Below are 20,719 nucleotides of genomic sequence, written 5' to 3'. Positions count from 1 at the left end.
ATCTATGAATTGGAGCCACCGCATGGCTCAGAATAAGTCTATATGGAAAAAGACCAAATGGACTCAGCGAGTCATAAGGATGACTCGACGAGTCTGATGAAGGAAGCCGTGGACTCGACGAGTTGGATGAATAACTCGGCAAGTTCGATGAAGATCGTCATGAAACTCGGTGAGTTGGATGAACAACTCGATGAGTCAAATGAACTTTCCAAGGATATGCCCGCATATGCACCCGTCGAGTTTCACTCGGTGGGTCAAGGTCAACATGGACTGTTAACCTTGATTATTGACTTTGACCATTGACCTAAGTTGATCTGTTGACTTCAGAGGAATGTTCTAGAAGGATCAGAATCTTATGTATGTAATTCATGATAAATATAGGTGGTGGGATTCGTGTTAGTAACCCGAAGGTTGGAACTAATTTTTGTGAGTCAACGTTTCGAGGTGAGTTATCCTTACTATACTAAGGGGTCTAAGGCACCAAGGTCGGCCCAATGGATTTGATATCCTAGTAGTTATTGATATGTTGAGTTGAGTTAGTAATGTATGCCAATTGATATGCTAGTCGGGTAGATCTGTAGGGCTGCCTGTGATGCTGATTGATTACCTGTATGTTCATTTATCTGTTACATAATGACATGTTGTGTGGGGTGGGTTGAGGTTGTACTGCTCCGTGCGGTAGCCAACAAACCCGAACGTACTCCAGATATAACCTGAGGGCCCGATAGGCTTTCCAGACTCGTACAGCTCCTCATACTATTTTATGTTTCTAGGAAAAGACTTTGATAATTAATGTTTTGAAAACTTAATTTGTAATATTTTGATGAACTTGACATGTTTTTAAAAGTTTAAATTTGTTTGAAATTTTGGATGTTACACCCAGAGCATAGACCCTTCAACTTCGTGTACGTTATGCAGACTTAGATTTCCAATTATCACTAGATAATATCACTTCCCAAAACATCTCCCTCAAGCACATGTCATAGCCAACATATATATATATATATATATATATATATATATATATATATATATATATATATATATATATATATATATATATTCTGATTTTCTAATGTTTTTGGATTTTTTTGAAACTTTTCTAATTTTTGTTTTGTTTTTATTTCTCCCCCTAAATTTGTGCATAGGAGAGAAATGAAAGTAAATGCGCAAATTTAAACTACCCTAAAACAAAAATTTGTCTTTAAAGCGAGTCAGCTTAAGAAAAACATAGGAGTATAGAGAAGAAAATTCAAACCGTAAGTCACCGATTGAATTTGCATCGAGAAGGTCTAAGAACAGCACCCATAATCTTAGAACAGATCCAAAAATTCTTCATGTATTTAAGCACTAACCCCATTTGTGATCTCTTCCTTTCTTCCTTTCCCGCAAAGGACACATACTTACACCTTTCTTTGGGAGCCTCCGATTAGCCTCTCCAGTGGTGCATCGGTGGTCGGACTCCCTGTGTCGGTATCCCTTTGCATCGTTACTTTTGAGTGTACAATTTTTTTTCCTTTATTCCTGATGTATCATAGCACCAAAGAGCCGAAAACTGGTGAGAAGTTGTGTCAACAACTCCTGGAAGTGAAGAAGAGGAGGATCGCCCCTCTGCACATTTTTTTACTGGAGCAATAACGGTGTTCATGATTTAATCTTGTGGTATCGAGGAAGTGAGGGTGAGAGGAGCCTAGTTGATAATGAAGGAATAAAAAATAGAGAAGTTCGCAACTAATGGATAAGAAAGAAGAGTCGGTGTCTATGGGCGGTGGGTTTAATAAAGGTAGTGAAGAAGGAGATGAGGCAGTTATTGGTTTAGATTGGCGGTGAAACTGAGTTGAAGAATAAACAAAGAGACACGTATCTAATCCTGTCAGAAAGTGGTTGTGGTGGAAGGACATGTAGCCATCAAGAATATACAAAATGGCATAAAATGCCCCATAATAAAAATCAAAACTAACTGTAAACACATCCATCACTAAAGGACCAGTTTTTCCAAAAAATCAGGATATTCACTATTCTTAAGGATGATCCTTATTTAATATCCATATAAGAATGGTTTCTTTGGCAACATAGATATCCTTGGAGTTGGATATTTGGGAATAATTGTAATTTTTACAGTTAACTAAAGATGCTATTCATAAAACTTCATCACCTCACTCACCCTATGAAAGTAAAAACAAATATAAAACTAAAAATGGACATAAAACCTAAACATATTTATATACGCTTTAAAGGTAAAAATATATTTTATTTATAAAGTATCATTTTAAAGTATTTTGTTAGCTAATATACATGAATTTGATGGATAGTTTGGGCACAATGGTACAGTCAACTAAAGATCGTATTTACAAAACTTCTCGACCTCACTTATCCCAATAAAGTAAAAAAAAAACTAAAAATTGACGTACAACCTAAACATATTCATATAGGCTTTCAAGGTAAAATATTGTAAAGCTCCAAAAATCACAATAAATTTAAAATTTTCAAAACCAACCATGCACCAATATCGTTTACAAAAAGAGTTATTGTTTCAAAAGCATTATTTCAAATCAGAGTTCTCGCAAGACCCGAAGACATAAAAATAGGAAGCTGTGTACGATCACACCTTTGCCTTCTCACGATCCTATGAAGAAATGATAGATTAAAGATTGTAAGCCAAAGCTTAGTGAGTTCTCCAAAGTACCCGCACACCACAATAAACAAGCATATAGTATGAGCAGTCAGCCTGACAGGACCGCCACGCAGGGCCTATAGCCTATCAGGACCTCTCTACGAGCCTTCGACATGATTGGAGTGCCTCATAGGGCCTACAACCTATCTGGACCGCTCCACGAGCTGCCATCCTGACTGGATCGCCTTGTAGGGCCTACAGTCTATCCGGTCGTTCCCGAGTGTCTTGGCCTACAACACAGAGAATGACCGCCTCAAACCAACACAACATGTCAACATATGCAACAAATAAACATAAACACAGAGCCAGTAAATACATATAATCATACAGTTCTACTGAAACTATCATATCACTATCCTAACCAGGATAAATAATCTAATGTGTCGACATTGGTGCATTCAAACTATGGGTACAGTGAGGAAAATTCACCTCTCATTTTAAATGCAAGGTGAATAAGTCTTGGTCCCGAAAATCGGCTAAGCAATAACCTAACCAAAACCAAGGACCTAATCTTAATTAACCAACTCAAAATACCTAAAATACCCTTAGGTCAACTTGTTGAAAGCTCTAGTCAAAGGTAAAGGTTAATAGGTCAACATGGTCCACTCAGCCAAGTACATGGTGTAACAACGCAAATTTTCAAACAAAATTTTCATTTAAAATAAAGTGAATTATTTCAACCAAATATAATTATTCCAAATTTCATATCAAAATATAATCATAAAATCCCGAAGATCTCAAAACATCAACAGTGTGTACGCGTCATGCCGGCGCCTTCCCACGGTCCTCGCTAGTACCTGAAACACATACATGACAACTGTAAGCATAAATGCTTAGTGAGTTCCCCATTATACTACTTACGCATATACGCCTTTCCAGGCCTTGAGATAATCGCCTTCCGGCCCATAACATATTGCCTTCCAGCCCATAACATAATTCCTTCCGGCCCATAACATATTGCCTTCCGACCAATAACATATTGCCTTCCGGCCCATAAACATACACAACAATTAATACATTAATCTTAACACATATAGCACATATATCATATATCATATCCGACTTTTCAGTCACATAACATATTGCCTTCCGGCCCGTATAAACATACATAGCACGCATAGCAAATACCTTACCATTTATAGCACGTATAACACAAATCATATCCGACCTTCCGGTCACACAGTCAAACCCTTCCGGGTACAGCATAGTGAGAAGACTCACCTCGCGGGTAATGAAAGTTAGCGACTCCTGAAATCACTCGCACTCGATCCGCCGAGGTACAGACTCCGTATAATATCATATATCCCTTATTAATACTTTTATCTTTCAAGACAACTGACCTTAAGAAATTACATGTAGGTCAACTCTGGTCAACGGTCAACGGTCAACGGTCAACTTGACCGGACTCGGAGAGTCTAGACGTCCTCCCCAACTTTCCCTGATGTTCCCTTTCTACTCGTCGAGTATCCCTCTTGGCTCAACGAGATCCTCGTGGAAGAATCGCGGGGCCACCCCGACTCCACTCGCCGAGTCTGAAGAACAGCTCGACGAGTTCCAGTCAATCTCCAAGCTACTCGCCGAGTCTGTTCATCGGACTCGGCGAGTCCATGCCATGCAGTCGATCAAACTGCTTCCTGAGATAAGTATTGTCCCGAAATATACAAGCATGGGACCTTCTGGACCTCTAAAGGTCCTAATACAGGGTTATAGTCGTTTGGGTAACAAGGTAATAATCCATCTAATCACCAAATGGGTTCCATAAACCCTAAATCCATGCACACATCAACATAACAGAAAAGATCCGAAATATTACCTGAATAACGCACTCTCTGTGTCCCCAAACCTCAGAACTCGAATCCCTTGCTATTCCTTTAGCCAAAACTCTTCTCCTCCTTGCACAACAATTTCTTCAAGGTCCTAATATCCTTCAATCTTGCTCTAGATGCCCACAGCCGTTTAGGGTTCTTCTCAGTCGACTAAAAATGGACAATGACGGCCTATAAGTGCATTATATACGTTCCAAAACCAAACGGCTAGGGTTTCCGCTGAATAGCGCAGACTCGCCGAGTCCATAATGGACTCGTCGAGTCCAGTCGCGAACCCGCGACCCAGTCTGTGGTCCTACTCGGCGAGTCTGGCTCCAACTCGCCGAGTCCCCTCCTAAAACACCCCTAAAAACAATATTATAAAATACCTGAAATTCCGGGATGTTACAACTCTCCCCCACTAGGACTAGACTTCGCCCTCGAAGTCTCACTCTGCAAATAACTCCGGATGTTGCTCCCGCATCTCACGCTCCGGTTCCCATGTCATCTCTGATCCTTTCCGGTGTTGCCACTGAACCAACACCAGTGGTACCTCCTTGTTCCTCAGAACCTTGATCTTCCGATCCCTGATAGCTACTGGTCTCTCGGCGTAATTCAGGCTCGCATCCACCTGAATATCCTCTAGTGGAACCACTGCCGATTCATCGGCTATACACTTCCTCAACTGCGATACGTGAAAGGTATTGTGGATCTGTCCCAACTAGGCTGGCAACTCCAACCGATAAGCTACCCGGCCTACCCTTGCAATCACACGAAATGGACCTATGAACCGGGGCCCCAACTTTCCCCTCTTCCTGAACCGGATCACTCGTTTCCAAGGAGAAACCTTCAAGAGGATGAAGTCGCCAACCTGAAATTCAAGCTCGGACCGTCGTCTGTCCGCATAACTCTTCTATCGGCTCTGGGCGGTCAATAACCTCTGTCTAACCTGCTAAATCTGCTCTGTCGTCTGGAGTACAATCTCTGTACTGCCCATCACTCTCTGTCCCACCTCTCCCCAGCAAATGGGGGTCCGACACCTCCTACCATACAACAACTCAAAAGGTGGCATACCAATGCTCGAATGATGGATGTTGTTGCAGGAAAACTCTGCCAAAGGTAAATGCGCATCCCAACTACCCTCGAAGTCTAACGCACACGCTCGAAGCATGTCCTCCAGTGTCTGAATCGTCCGCTCGCTCTGACCGTCTGTCTAGGAATGGTATGCGGTACTAAAATGTAGTTTAGTACCCAGCTCCTCATGGAATTTCTTCCAGAACCTGGAAGTGAAGCGTACATCACGGTCCGAAACAATCGAGATCGACACTCCATGCCGAGATACCACCTCCCTCACATATAACTCCGCCAACTTCTCCGCTGATGAACTCTCGCTGATAGCAAGAAAGTGTGCACTCTTCGTCAATCTATCCACAATCACCCAAATTGCATCGACTCCTCTGGCAGTTCTCGGCAATTTGGTGATGAAATCCATAGTAATATGTTCCCACTTCCACTCAGGAATCTCCAAAGGCTGCAACTTACCATGCGGTCTCTGGTGCTCGGCCTTAACTCTACGGCAGGTCAAACACCTCTCAACGAACCAGGCGACGTCTCTCTTCATACAGGGCCACCAGTATTCCTTCCTCAAGTCCAAATACATCTTCGTAGCACCGGGATGGATCGAGAATTTCGATCTGTGAGCCTCCTCCATCAAAGTAACACGCGTACCTCCCACGAATGGTACCCAAATCCGACCCTAAAATGTCAGAAGTCCTCGTCCATCCTTAACGAACTCTGAAATTAACCCAACGACCCGTTCTTTCCTCTGCATCTCGGATCTCACAGCCTCGGCCTGTGCCCCACGAATAGCATCCAATACCGGAGTCATCACCGTCAGTCTCAGACATACATTTCGCAATGGAGTGCTCTCCGCCCTACGGCTCAATGCATCGGCTACCACATTAGCCTTGCCCGGGTGGTATAGGATTTCGCAGTCATAATCCTTGACCACATCCAACCATCTCCTCTGACGCATATTTAGGTGGGGTTGATCCATCAAATACTTCAAACTCTTATGGTCCGTGTATATCGTACATCGACCTCCATATAGATAGTGACGTCAAATCTTGAGAGCGAACACTACTGCCCCCAACTCTAAGTCATGCGTGGGATATCTCGCCTCGTGAGGCTTTAGCTGCCTCGATGCATAAGCTATCACATGACCTCTCTGCATCAACACTGCACCCAGTCCTGAAATCGATGCGTCGCAATATACGACAAAATCTTCCATCCCTTCCGGGAGAGCTAATACCGGGGCTTCGCACAATCTCTGGCGAAGTGTCTCGAAAGAAGTCTGTTGCTCGGGTCCCCATGAGAATGCAACACCCTTCCGGGTTAGTCTGGTGAGCGGTACTGCGATCTTGGAGAAGTCTCTAATAAACCTCCGATAGTACCCCGCGAACCCAAGGAAACTCCTGATCTCGGAAGGTGACTTCGGTACCTCCCAACTCATCACTGCCGCGACCTTGGCCGGATCGACCAATATCCTTGCCTGATTAACAATATGTCCAAGAAATTGGACCTCCCGCAACCAGAAGTCACATTTGGAGAATTTTTCATATAGCTTCTCCGACCTCAGTACCCCAAGGACCTCCCTCAAATGTCCCTCATGCTGCTCTCTAGATCGCGAATACACCAGGATGTCGTCGATAAATACAATCACAGACCGATCCAGCATCGGCCTGCATACCCTGTTCATGAGGTCCATGAACACTGCCGGGGCATTGGTGAGCCCGAAAGGCATCACCACGAACTCATAATGCCCATATCGCGTCCTAAATGATGTCTTCTGGACATCCTCATCCCGCACTCTTACCTGATGGTACCCTGATCTCAGATCGATCTTGGAAAACCAAGATGCCCCTTGCAACTGATCGAAGAAATCATCGATCCTTGGTAACGGATATCGGTTCTTGACCGTCACCTTGTTCAACTCCCGGTAGTCAATGCACATCCGGTGTGAACCATCCTTCTTCTTGACGAACAGAATCGGTGCTCCCCACGGCGAGCTGCTCGGCCGAATAAATCCCTTCCCCAGCAACTCCTGGAGTTGCGAGGACAACTCTTGCATCTCTGGAGGTGCGAGACGATAAGGCACCTTCGCAATAGGCGCAGCCCCCGGAATCAGATCGATACCAAACTCTACTTGCCTCGCAAGAGGTACTCCCGGCAGCTCCTCGGGAAAAACATCTGGAAACTCGCGCACCACTGGAACCTCCTCCACTGACCTCGGTCTCCCGGAAGCCTCCCGCGTATCCATCACATACGCCACAAAACCCTTACATCCCTGCTGTAGACATTGCCTCGCCCTAGCGGCCGAACAAAAAGCTGATCCTGAACGGGTACCCTCGCCGTACACCGTAAGAACTCCCCCACTAGGGTCTCATATAGTCACCAGCTGGCGCTCACAGTCGATGACAGCGCTGAATCGGCTCAACCAGTCCATGCCCACGATGACACAGACATCACCCATCGCAATAGGAACTAGGTCAATCGGAAACTCAACCCCGAAAATCTCTAGTACGCATCCCCGAAGAACCTCTGTGGCACAAACCACCCTCTCGGCCGCTATAGAAACGCTCAGAGGCCGACTTAACGGCTCACGACTAATACTGATATGCTGACTAAAAGCTAAAGATACAAAGGACCTACTCGCACCCGAATCAAATAACACTAGAGCAGGCATTGAGTTCACAAGAAAAGTACCTACACATATATTAACATAAGCATAACATCTCGACTTTAAATAAATACGTGAATTACAGCATACCTACCACAACATCGGGCGCAGTGCGGACCTCTTCCGCAGTCAGCTGAAAGGCTCTCCCGCGAGCCCTCGGGGCCTTGACCTTCGCCGGTCGAGTCTCAGTAGTCCTGGTAGTAGGTGTAGATCCCAGACGAAGCTGCGGGCACTCGGCCTTCCGATGGCCTGTCTGGTTGCAATGAAAACAAACCATAAACCCCTTAGGACAATCCCTGGCAATGTGTCCTTCCTTGCCACACTTGTAGCAACCACCAGCTCGGCACGCCCCCTCATGACTTTTTCCGCACTTCCCGCAAGTGCGGCCCTTCTGACCTCCCATCCTCGAATCAGCGGACTTTTTCCGCTTGGCTGCCGGCTGAGACTGAGCCGGCCGCCGGTCCACCTGCCGAGACTCGGCCTCCTCCCTGGCCTGGGTCTCCAACTCGATCTCGCACTTCCTAGCATTCGCCTGAAGCTCAGTGAAAGTACGATAGGTGGAGTTTGACACAAACTCCCGGATATCCCTCCTCAAAACGCCTAAATACCGGCTCATCCGTGACTGCTCTGTAGACACCAGCTCGGGGCAGAACATCGCCCTCTCCTGAAACTTCTGTGTGACCACCGCAACGGAATCATTACCCTACTTAAGAGTCAGGAACTCCTGAATCAATCGTTCCCTCTCCACTGGGGGAACGTACTCGTCCCTGAACATGTCAGCAAACCTCTCCCATGTCACCGCTGTAATCTCCGCCAAAGTGAAGTTCGCCGTCACGAACTTCCACCAATCCTTCGCTCCCAGACGGAGCTGGTTCAAAGCGAACCGTACCCTCAGGTGCTCCGGGCATGAGCAAGTGTAGAAGCACCCTTCAATGTTGGCGATCCACCTCATCGCAGCAATCGGATCCTGCGTCCCATCGAACTGAGGGGGTTTCGTGTTGCTGAATTCCCGGAATAGCAACGAATCGCCCCCTTGCGGCCTGGCAGCAGCTACGGCTGCGGTAGCGGCAGCGGCTGCAATCTCAGTCAGTGCGGCGTACCGCTCTTCGAACGTCTCCATCAGAGTGGTCTTAATAGACCCAAACATCTCTGGGATCTCAGCCCAGATCGCTGCAGCTACCTCCTCCTGTATCATCTGACGAATATCCTCGTCGCTCACACCGCTCGAACTCGCCCCGTGGCGTGTGGTAACCATGATGTCTCTGAAATACAACATAAAATTATCAGAGACTCCATCAAGTACAATTTGCACTTGATACGCAACCCTACTCAGCCTCCGATATCCAGGGATTCTTACTTGGGTCTCCCACCGACCCGGTGTCTTCGGTAGTACGGGCCCAATACTACCGACCACACCATATCAGTATTCGTCCCAAATCTTCCTCCCCGAACCCCGAATAGTGAGTCCTCTACTTTGATATGCACTATCTACCTGTACGCTACCAAATATCTCATATCGGCAAACTCCCTAGACTAAGGCATCACAAATCAGGCCACTCTAGTCCTATCATGAATACCTAGTCTTCTAGCATGCATAACAATTCATAATTCATTGCATAACATAACATTGTAAGGTATTCTGGGGATCTTTACCGTTCGGGCACTGGCTGATTGTACACACTGCTTCTTTCTTGTTTACCACTTTACCATTTATAAAAGTTTATGCCTTTATTATTTTTAAAAGATTTTCCTCAAATCCTCGGTTTGAGTTCAGTTACACCCGAAGGTACACCCGAATCCCTCAAACCAAGGCTCTGATACCAATTGTAACAACGCAAATTTTCAAACAAAATTTTCATTTAAAACAAAGTGAATTATTTCAACCAAATATAATTATTCCAAATTTCATATCAAAATATAATCATAAAATCCCCAAGATCTCAAAACATCAACAGTGTGTACGCGTCATGCCGGCGCCTTCCCACGGTCCTCGCTAGTACCTGAAACACATACATGACAACTATAAGCATAAATGCTTAGTGAGTTCCCCATTATACTACTTACGCATATACGCCTTTCCAGGCCTTGAGATAATCGCCTTCCGACCCATAACATATTGCCTTCCGGCCCATAACATAATGCCTTCCGGCCCATAACATATTGCCTTCCGGCCCATAACATATTGCCTTCCGTCCCATAAACATACACAACAATTAATACATTAATCTTAACACATATAGCACATATATCATATATCATATCCGACTTTTCAGTCACATAACATATTGCCTTCCGGCCCGTATAAACATACATAGCATGAATAGCAAATACCTTACCATTTATAGCACGTATAACACAAATCATATCCGACCTTCCGGTCACACAGTCAAACCCTTCCGGGTACAACATAGTGAGAAGACTCACCTCGCGGGTAATGAAAGTTAGCGATTCCTGAAATCACTCGCACTCGATCCGCCGAGCTACAGACTCCCTATAATATCATATATCCCTTATTAATACTTTTATCTTTCAAGATAACTGACCCTAAGAAATTACATGTAGGTCAACTCTGGTCAACGGTCAACGGTCAACAGTCAACTTGACCGGACTCGGCGAGTGCAAGGGCGACTCGGCGAGTCTAGACGTCCTCCCCAACTTTCCCTGATGTTCCCTTTCTACTCGTCGAGTATCCCTCTTGGCTCGACGAGATCCTCGTGGAAGAATCGCGGGGCCACCCCGACTCCACTCGCCGAGTCTGAAGAACAGCTCGACGAGTTCCAGTCAATCTCCAAGCTACTCGCCGAGTCTGTTCATCGGACTCGGCGAGTCCATGCCATGCAGTCGATCAAACTGCTTCCTGAGATAAGTATTGTCCCGAAATACACAAGCATGGGACCTTCTGGACCTCTAAAGGTCCTAATACAGGGTTATAATCGTTTTGGTAACAAGGTAATAATCCATCTAATCACCAAATGGGTTCCATAAACCCTAAATCCATGCACACATCAACATAACAGAAAAGATCCGAAATATTACCTGAATAACGCACTCTCTGTGTCCCCAAACCTCAGAACTCGAATCCCTTGCTGTTCCTTTAGCCAAAACTCTTCTCCTCCTTGCACAACAATTTCTTCAAGGTCCTAATATCCTTCAATCTTGCTCTAGATGCCCACAGCCGTTTAGGGTTCTTCTCAGTCGACTAAAGACGGACAATGACGACCTATAAGTGCATTATATACGTTCCAAAACCAAACGGCTAGGGTTTCCGCTGAACAGCGCAGACTCGTCGAGTCCATAATGGACTCGTCGAGTCCAGTCGCGAACCTGCGACCCAGTCTGTGGTCCTACTCGGCGAGTCTGGCCCCAACTCGCCGAGTCCCCTCCTAAAACACCCCCAAAAAAAATATTATAAAATACCTGAAATTCCGGGCTGTTACACATGGGGCGTACTTAGGTCTTAAGTTGGGCATGCTTAAGCTTTGATCGGAGTCGGCCGGTTGACCCTGTACGCACGGCGTACGGTGGGTTATGCACAACGTACTCATATAATCCTTTTTCCTCAATAAGAGATTAATGTGTTAAACTCTTACGTCCCGATTTCAAATCCAAGGCCACAATACCACTAAGATTCATAAAGCTTCCAATTTTATGACTTTTCATTCCCATTAAGTGCTTAATACACAAAATCCCAACTTCTTAACACCTTAATACCCTCTAGAGCATGTATGGGGAAAAACTAAGCATCAAGACCATATTTTAATGAGTTAAGCCCCCGATTATGTCTAAAAGGATGACTTATTCGACTAAAAGCAAGCCATATGATCAAGCTATGAGCTTTTTACCTTATGGAGGTTGCTAGAAAGGAGTGAATCTGTAATCCAAGTTGCTTCCATGATCCAATGTCTGCCCACCACCTTCTTCTTCATCTAGAATCCCACCAAAACACAAATATGAACTCAAGATGCACTCTTCTCATTTAGGGTTAGCTAGAGGGACGTTTTCTTTGGTAGATGTTGATGAGGGAATAAGAAATGAGGAGTAACTGCTGATAATATATGGACCAAACAATAAAAATTAGGGTTTGAGGATCTATCACTACGTCCGACATATGCGGTGTACGCTTCACGTATTAATGCCCGCGCATGTAAGCCTAGCATACACAACGTACGCTCAACATAATAAGCCTTGCCAAGAATTTAAGGAAATGTCACTATGGGGCTAATTTGTAAACAAAATTCATTCCAAGTGCTAAAATCACAAACCTGAATACTTTGGAGTTAACTTTGGAAATACCTCATTTTCGGCATGTTCGAAATATCTTTTATTTATAGATTATTCTTTTATCATTTTCTATTTACTAATATCGTGATACATGAATTTGACATTCCTGGATTTTGGAGTTTTTTCCAATATACATTGTTATTGGTACCCAAATAGAAATTTGATCCCTTGGGCAATTTCTTGGTTCATGTTAAACGATTATAGAATAATAAATGCTATGCGGCCGTTGATGTTGCTTGTGTATGATTATTTTTTTAAAAATTCCATTCTTACTATATACAATTTTAATAACTGAATTAATATTACATTAGGAGGATAATTCACATATGGAGAAGCTAGAGATGGCATGGATGAGTGTCATGTTGTGTGGTGATCTTATAGCTCCATTTTAATTGATAATGATAATTACCTTTGTCACCTGATAGAAGGTCACCATCTCTGACACCATCACCTTACCTTTCCTTTATATTTTTACTCATATTGAGCCACCACAAAGGCAGGCATCACAAGATGTCAATACAAATTCTGCACCATTATATCTAAAACAACCAAGGTTCTAAATAACATTAGGCGTGACTTGGCAACAATGTTATGCTTCAAGCTTTTACAATTCGTGGTGAGCCACATCGTTTATAAGGTGTGACTTAAGGCGGCTATTTAATATATAGTTAATAATTCTCTCTCTCTCTCTCTCTCTCTATATATATATATATATATATATATATATATATATATATATATATATATGACTTAAGGCTACATTTTATTAAAACTTAGCATCGGGTACAAACCTTCGAGCCATGACGACATTTTTAGAACCTTGAGAACAACCACCAAAAAATGTATTTGTAGATAAAGCAGTTAATGGTGTACCCAGGCCGATTAAATGATCAATCCATTTACCGACCCACATCCACCAAGACGACCTAAAAAACCTACTAGAGACAAGCATAAACCATCATAAATTGATCCGGAACCGACCAATCATATCCCAACCCCTATATTAACAAAATATAACTGATCAAAACCAGACTCACATGATAATAACAAAACCGCAATAGATAAGAAATAAATATATAAGTTGTATCCCTCAATTCACGCAAAGATGAGATCCAAAGCCATAAATGTGAAAACGGTACAGAAGAGGAAACTCTCTATTAGGCGGGTAATAAGGAAAGACTAGAGGAAACCTTTGTTGGATTATATGTCTAAGCCCATAACTATTATTGATATGTACTTGACTCGAGAGTAGCATGGTTCATTTGGATTGCATATCATCAGGACAATTTGTTAGGATGGATTCTTGAGAGAAGGTAATATATATGATTTATTAATATATTATAAGTTATAATATATTAATATGAAATCATATGTTTTAATTGGTAATGATCAAGAATTTATTAGGAATTAATTTTGTGATCAAAAGAGACTAATTGAACCTTTGGGGACTAACTATGGTAATTAGTTATATTTATATGTGTTGAGCTTATGATCCATGTTGGACCAAGTTTATGTATGGATACATAAAGAGTTGAGCCACATGAACCATGGATCATAAACCCATGGGTATGGGTTTGGGTTAACGCATGACCTTTGGAATTCTACATATAAATATCTTACTTTATAGCCAAAATCACGACTAATGTATTGTTGGAGCATATGGACGGTTTTGGTGTGTATGAATTGTCTCTTAAGTTTCATCCTTTGTCCAGGATATGTTATAACTTCATTTAAGGCTTCCACACTATTGGGACTAAGCTCTTAAGGCCAAATACATCAAGACTTCAAGCTACATAAAAGGTATGTTACTCTAACAAGTATCTTATGTCGTTTATGTCAAATGAATGCTAGTTATAGGTTTAATGCCTTGGTAACCATTTGCATGTATAATTTATGAAAACATAGATCCAAGTTATTTAGGGTTGTATGTGTACCATAGGATGTTGTAGTTTACTAAAACCCATCAGTGGTATCAGAGCCAATGCTTGTTTTCAATTATACTTGATGCAAATTACTGGAAATATCGATTTTCTAGTTGTCTGGACTGTGGACTCGCAGATTCCACTGATGTAATCACCGAGTCAATGAAGAAATTCATCCTACTCGTCAAGTAGGTTCATACACTCGACGAGTAGGAGGCCCAGAGCGCAGATTTTCAACTTTCAAGGCTGGAATTGGACTAGGATAATTACCTTAAGCTGTTTTTGAACTTATAAACATGTTTTTGATGTGGTAATGATCATGATAATCCAATTTCAAAAATAATTGTCATACTTTCAAGATTTTTATTAGTTTATACGGTCATGCTAATTTCTTGAAGATTGATGATTTGAATTATCTTGTTCTTATGAGTTAGTTTAGATTAATAGAAAATTTATGTGATAATTTGTTTTCGATCCAAATTTATCTAAAAAGTTGTTCAAAATATGTGTTTTTGTAACTTGTCCTCAAGTTATATGCAAAGTTACATTTATGATTTTTTAAAACTCATAAGATTTCCATAAGTTGTGAAAATGAAAAGTCTCATTTTTTTAAATGTTTCAAAGTCTTCCATAACTTGTCCTCAAGTTATGGAACTTGAAGATTTTTTTCATTAAACTACTTTAAATTCATAGGTTATGGAAACAAAAGGTTTTTGAATAGTTCAAAACCTGCCCTCAAGTTTTGAAATTTGTAAAGTCCCCCCCCACCCCTAAATACCTTAATTCCAAGTTAGACCGTTAGAATTTTAACAGTTTAAAATTCAACCCTTATACTATTATAATATTATAGGTTTAATATATATATATATATATATATATATATATATATATATATATATATATGTATGTATGTATAAGAGTAAGTCAGTACTACCATTAGTAGGCCCCATTCACAAAGCCGGTCTATAAGTGGGGTAAAAGGGTACTGCATATAAAATGGCAGTTTAATGGGATTCCACTCTCACTCACTGCTTCCTTAACTTGTGGAGGGTCATTAGTCGAATGGGTTTGACATGACTCTAATTCTCCCTTCATTAAAAGTATAATGTTAAATATAAAGTAAGTAAAATTTATTAAATTCCCAATCTTAGCTACTTTAAGGAAAATGTAAATTTGGTGCTAACCCATAAAATTACACTTTGTACCTTACCAAGTCGTTGGTGGAGCGTGTGTGGGTAACCGACACACTAACAAGGACTGGTAAGAGTGTCAAAGGGTAACTTAATGTTTATCATAGATCGGTGGAGCACATATGGGTAACCGACACATTGATTAGGTGATAAAGATTAAGGGTACCAAGTTAATTTGTATGGTTATTCACACCTTGTTTGTGATCATCGACATCCCAGTCACAAACTTGAGAGGGTACAATTGAGATTTAAAGATGGAATTGAAAAGTTCAACGAATCTCAAAAGATCTTGGAGTTTTAATCCAATTAAAACCCCATTAGGTTTTCTTAGTGGAAATTGGTGAATCGTCATTCACCTACCTTCAAATATTTTGTAGTTTGGATTACGGCATCCCTCTTCTAAGCTATAAAATATTGTGTTGGGTGTTATATTAATGACTTAAATAAACTAACTTAAATTTCTCCCATTGTAGATGTCTGGTTCAGACAACTATGATCTTCCCAAATCCCTTGGAACAAGCCTTCCTAATGAAGATGATGTCCCGTGATTGGATCATGGAAATCGTACTTTTCCTCCACCTCCTCCAATAATTTTCCCCAACCCACAAGATTAAAGACTTGAATAGTTCAAGGTTACTCAAGCCCTATTGGCAAGTCTATGTGCACTCATATCTTGGAGATGAAGACACATACAAACAGGCTGGGAGAGTTGGGTGTTAAACTCTCAAGGAAGTTGGATGTTGACTGGGTTCTTTATTCACTTCTTAAGTCACATAGTGAGTTCTTTAAGGACCACTATGTAACAGACTATGACATGACCCTTAATGATCTTAACTATTTGCTTGATGTTGCTGAATCAACAATGATTTGAAGCACTAGTAAAGCAAATTTGATTAGAAGATCTACTTCCCAAACATACTTCGACATTTACAATTGTAACAATGGAAGTCCAGAAAAGCTTTCTTTTCCCAATGGAAAGGGATCAACCATAGTCAACCCGGGTGACCAAATGGTAAAGATAAAGGCTAAGTTTGAGATAGTCCCATATACAATTACCAAAGAGTTCATATGTTTCTATTTCCAAGAGAAGGGGTATTGGTTGCGAAGCTACCCTATTTACTTGAAAGATGATAAGGATGGTAAAGTCAAAAAGTTTGACTCTACATCAGGTAAAGTCCACTATCTAACTCTATTAAGTTCCTATTGGAGATTCTTATTACATGATGTGACTAGGTTGTCTTTTGATGTTTAGTAGAATCAAAGGAAGCTTAAGAGAAGAGTAAGCTGATTCTGATTGCGAAGATGGATTTCGATCTAATGATTCGAAGATCAAAATTTTGAGTTGCTACTTAAGAGTTATGATATATTGTTTAGGAATAGATAACAACAAGTTTTTCATATGTATTCACATTGTAAGGATAAGTTTTTTCCGTAAGTTTTAAATAAATGAAAAGTTTTGATTTTATTTTGTTAAATTTCCTTACAATGGAATTTGTAAACAAAATTGTTGTTTATATGATTCCATTGATAGCAATATTAGAAAATGGATTTGATTCTTTTGTTGGCGGTAGTGTCATAATTTACCAAATAAGGAAAGATTCTCATCACCCAAGTTTCAGTTGGATAGAAACTTGGAATCATGCAACTTGTATTGTATGTTGAATGAGAATTTTCATCTTTGTGAAATTAAGACTAATTCCTTGTTCACATGTATATGTGAGTCAAGTGAAGGACTAGGAGATCGGTTACACTTGGTTATGTGCTGATCAAGTCCACCAAAAAGATAGATAAGACTATTCGTCATGATTTTTTAAAGTTTAGTAAATATGGTTATACTTACAATTTTAAGGATAATTCTGAATCATTGGAAAAGTTTCAATGTATGGCAGAACGAATGAGAAGAATCAAATTAGGCAGAAAGATAAAAGTTTCTCAAATCTAAAAAAATGAGAGAGTATTTAGTCTCATGTTTTATGATTATCTTAGTGATTAAGATACCATATCAAAATTGATCCTCTAACGACATCTTAATTCATTTGTTTGACTAAGAAGAGGTATCGTGAATTTTTGAAATGGATGAATCAAAATATATATCATACTTTGTTTCAAAAACAAGTCGTAAAGTCATACTCCAAGATTGTAACTTGAGTAACATAATCTTTAGAAGGTTTATAAAATTTGTCAAATGTAGAGTAAAATGTTTTCTTACTCTTGTACATTTGAAATTGGTAAGTTGTGATGTTTTGGATAAAATAAAGACCAACTAAGGCCAATTGTGTTAAGTGTTTGTCTTGATAAGAATCCAAACTAAATCTTTAATGTTTGCTTTGTTAAGGAATGGTTCTTGAAAAGAGAATCTTATATGTCCAGAGGTCATTGGAGTCTTAAAGATCTTGAAAAGTTTCAAGAACTAATCAAGAATAAAACATGTTGTTTATCAGTAGCACACGACTTGAGATTTATAGCCTATTGTGTTGACATATTCTTGTTTCTCTGCCATTCCAATTAAAGCTGACTATGCATGTGAGTTCTATGAGTTCTCAGTTTTTCTCATAACTACTTGGAAGCAATGGTGGGCACTAGTGCTTCCAGGTGGCAAGAAGTTAAGGTTGAGCAAGTTTAGTCCATATGAGTTTGGATTTGTCACTAACTTTATCTTGTGACTATGGTTATGACAAATTCACATGGATAAGAACACATACACCATAAATTCTAAGTGTCATAAGGTTTCTCTCCGATTCATGAAAATGATGGTGAGGAAATGCTTTCACAAAATAGATTTTAAGTAGATAACAATTATGACATTTGAATTCTCAAAGTCGTTAATGGAGCATGTGTGGTTAACCGACACACTAACATAGACTTGTGAGAAATGGCAAAGGTCTAAACAATTGAGACTATGATTATGCCATCCCTTTTCATAGTTCTAAAAATTGTTGAGACTATGAGCTATTGAAGCAAAGGGGTATGATTTGATAAAGTCTTATCTAAGCATCTCGTACATAAATCTGAACTTTTGTAAGAAAGTCAATAAAGTATTGATTTCTAGAAGTATAGCTGATTTCTGGATACATGTCAAAGCTAGTGGGAGCATAATTATTATGATAATAATTATCATGTTAGTGGAAGCATGATAATTATGATAAGTGTTGCAAGTTAAAAATGTTAATTATAGAAAACAAAAGTTTCAATTGGGAAAAGTTGTTTTCCTATAATTAAGGGAGAGGAAATTATACTTCATTTCAATTCTAAAAGCTTAGATTGAGATTTTAATCATCTTTAGTCAATGATATATATATATATATATATATATATATATATATATATATATATATATATATATATATATATTGCGTTCTTACAATTTGATTATGATTACAACATCCCTCTTCATAGTCGAATTATGAAAACATGACAAATAAAAAATATTGTAGCAAAAGACTAGTCTAGGATCATATCTTTATGTGAGACATCATGAATCGTTCCCCATATGCATCAAATATAAGACCGATTACATGTGCTATAATGCTTATGTTTTCTAAATTTTCCAAATACCTAGGGCATTAATAGGGGAAAAGGTGTAGAATTGGATATGACTAAAATGATTAAGCAATTGACGAGGACAATATGAGGTTTACCAAAGATTGGTTGCTCATGGAAAATTGGAAGTATGGTGTAAATTTTTGGAAAGGACCATATTGACGTATTCTGAAAGGAGGCAACTCGTGTTCAGAAGTGATAGTCAAAATAGGAGTGTGGAAATGTTTTCATAGGTGGAAGTTATCCATTAAATCCGTGTAAGATTAGAGAAAATAATGCAAGCAGGATGTTCAAAGGAATGTACTTTGAATTTGAGACTTCGTTTCCATGGAATTGCTCTCCATTGGAATACTCTGTAATGTCTGTTGACAAGTCTTTGTGATTTTGTGCATAGACATTACAAGAGGATCAATGCATATAAGTTTAGAATCTAACAAATTTCGGTATATGGCAAGAATTTGGAATTCTTACATTTACGATAAGGATTTGGGATTGTGAAATGAGAATCATTAGAATTATGTTAAATCTATCCATTCCACAAAGTAAGGATCATAGACAAACATAGTGTGCATACTTGGAGTACGACATAGCTATTGTTTGGACAAACATAGTGTGCATGCTTGAAGCATGGCATGACTACTGTTTTTGATTCAAGTATAAAGTTGATTATTCGAAACATTATACAATGAATAATGAGTCATAAATATGGTGTTTAAATAAAAGGTGTTTTATTTACTCTCAAAAGTAGTTGGGGCTATATAGGATTAATATTATTCTTGTGTTTCACTTTGCATGGTTTGACTTCCCGAATAACTAGGCTATTCAAAGTCTCCACAGTCAATCATACTTTGGACTAGGTATGACTCAAGACTATCATGAATTGGGCTTGTAAATGTCTAAAGTGTCTAGACATAGAAAAAGTTGATGCAACATTCATAAGTGCTCCTGGAATGAGATTCGAGTATTGAATTAAACCCACGCTCATTTGAATCACTTCATGGATTTTATCACGAGTGATCACGAAACGATAATATCTTATATTCTTCAAACCTAGAGATATGATTTGTTGATTATGAGTTGGTTATACATTGATTGTACGAAAATGCATCAGTAAGTTGATGTTATAAAACGTGCCTTTGTATATTATTCAACAAGTAGTTAGTACAAGCATATGGGTCGAAGTTTATCCATTCCTTTTACCCTTGGAGGGATAAAAGCAATATCTGTGGGCCCCTTGATGATTTAGTGATGCAAAACATAAGTGCTCGGCCGGGCCTGGACTGATTTGATTTATTCAATTAGTCAGTCGTCATAAATCTAAAATCAGGAAACAACAAATGTACAGAGAGAATGATTATAATCCATGTCTCAGCCCATATGATATCTAAAGTGGAGGAATATTTGATCCCCTATGTAGCACCTGGTTTCTGGTATGTAAATCTTATTCGAACATTTCCCATTTTAGCCTTGGACTCGGCGAGTCATAGGTCCGACTCGCCGAGTAGAGACGCGATCCAGGTCATGTTTTAAGTTGGCGACTCGGCGAGTCCATATCCTAGACTCGGCGA

The sequence above is a fragment of the Lactuca saligna genome, chromosome 3, assembly GCF_052625555.1.
Source record: "Lactuca saligna cultivar CGN05327 chromosome 3, ASM5262555v1, whole genome shotgun sequence".
NCBI classification, from domain to species: Eukaryota; Viridiplantae; Streptophyta; class Magnoliopsida; order Asterales; family Asteraceae; genus Lactuca; species Lactuca saligna.
The sequence above is the reverse complement of the archived record's forward strand: the minus strand, read 5'-3'. Positions refer to the sequence as shown.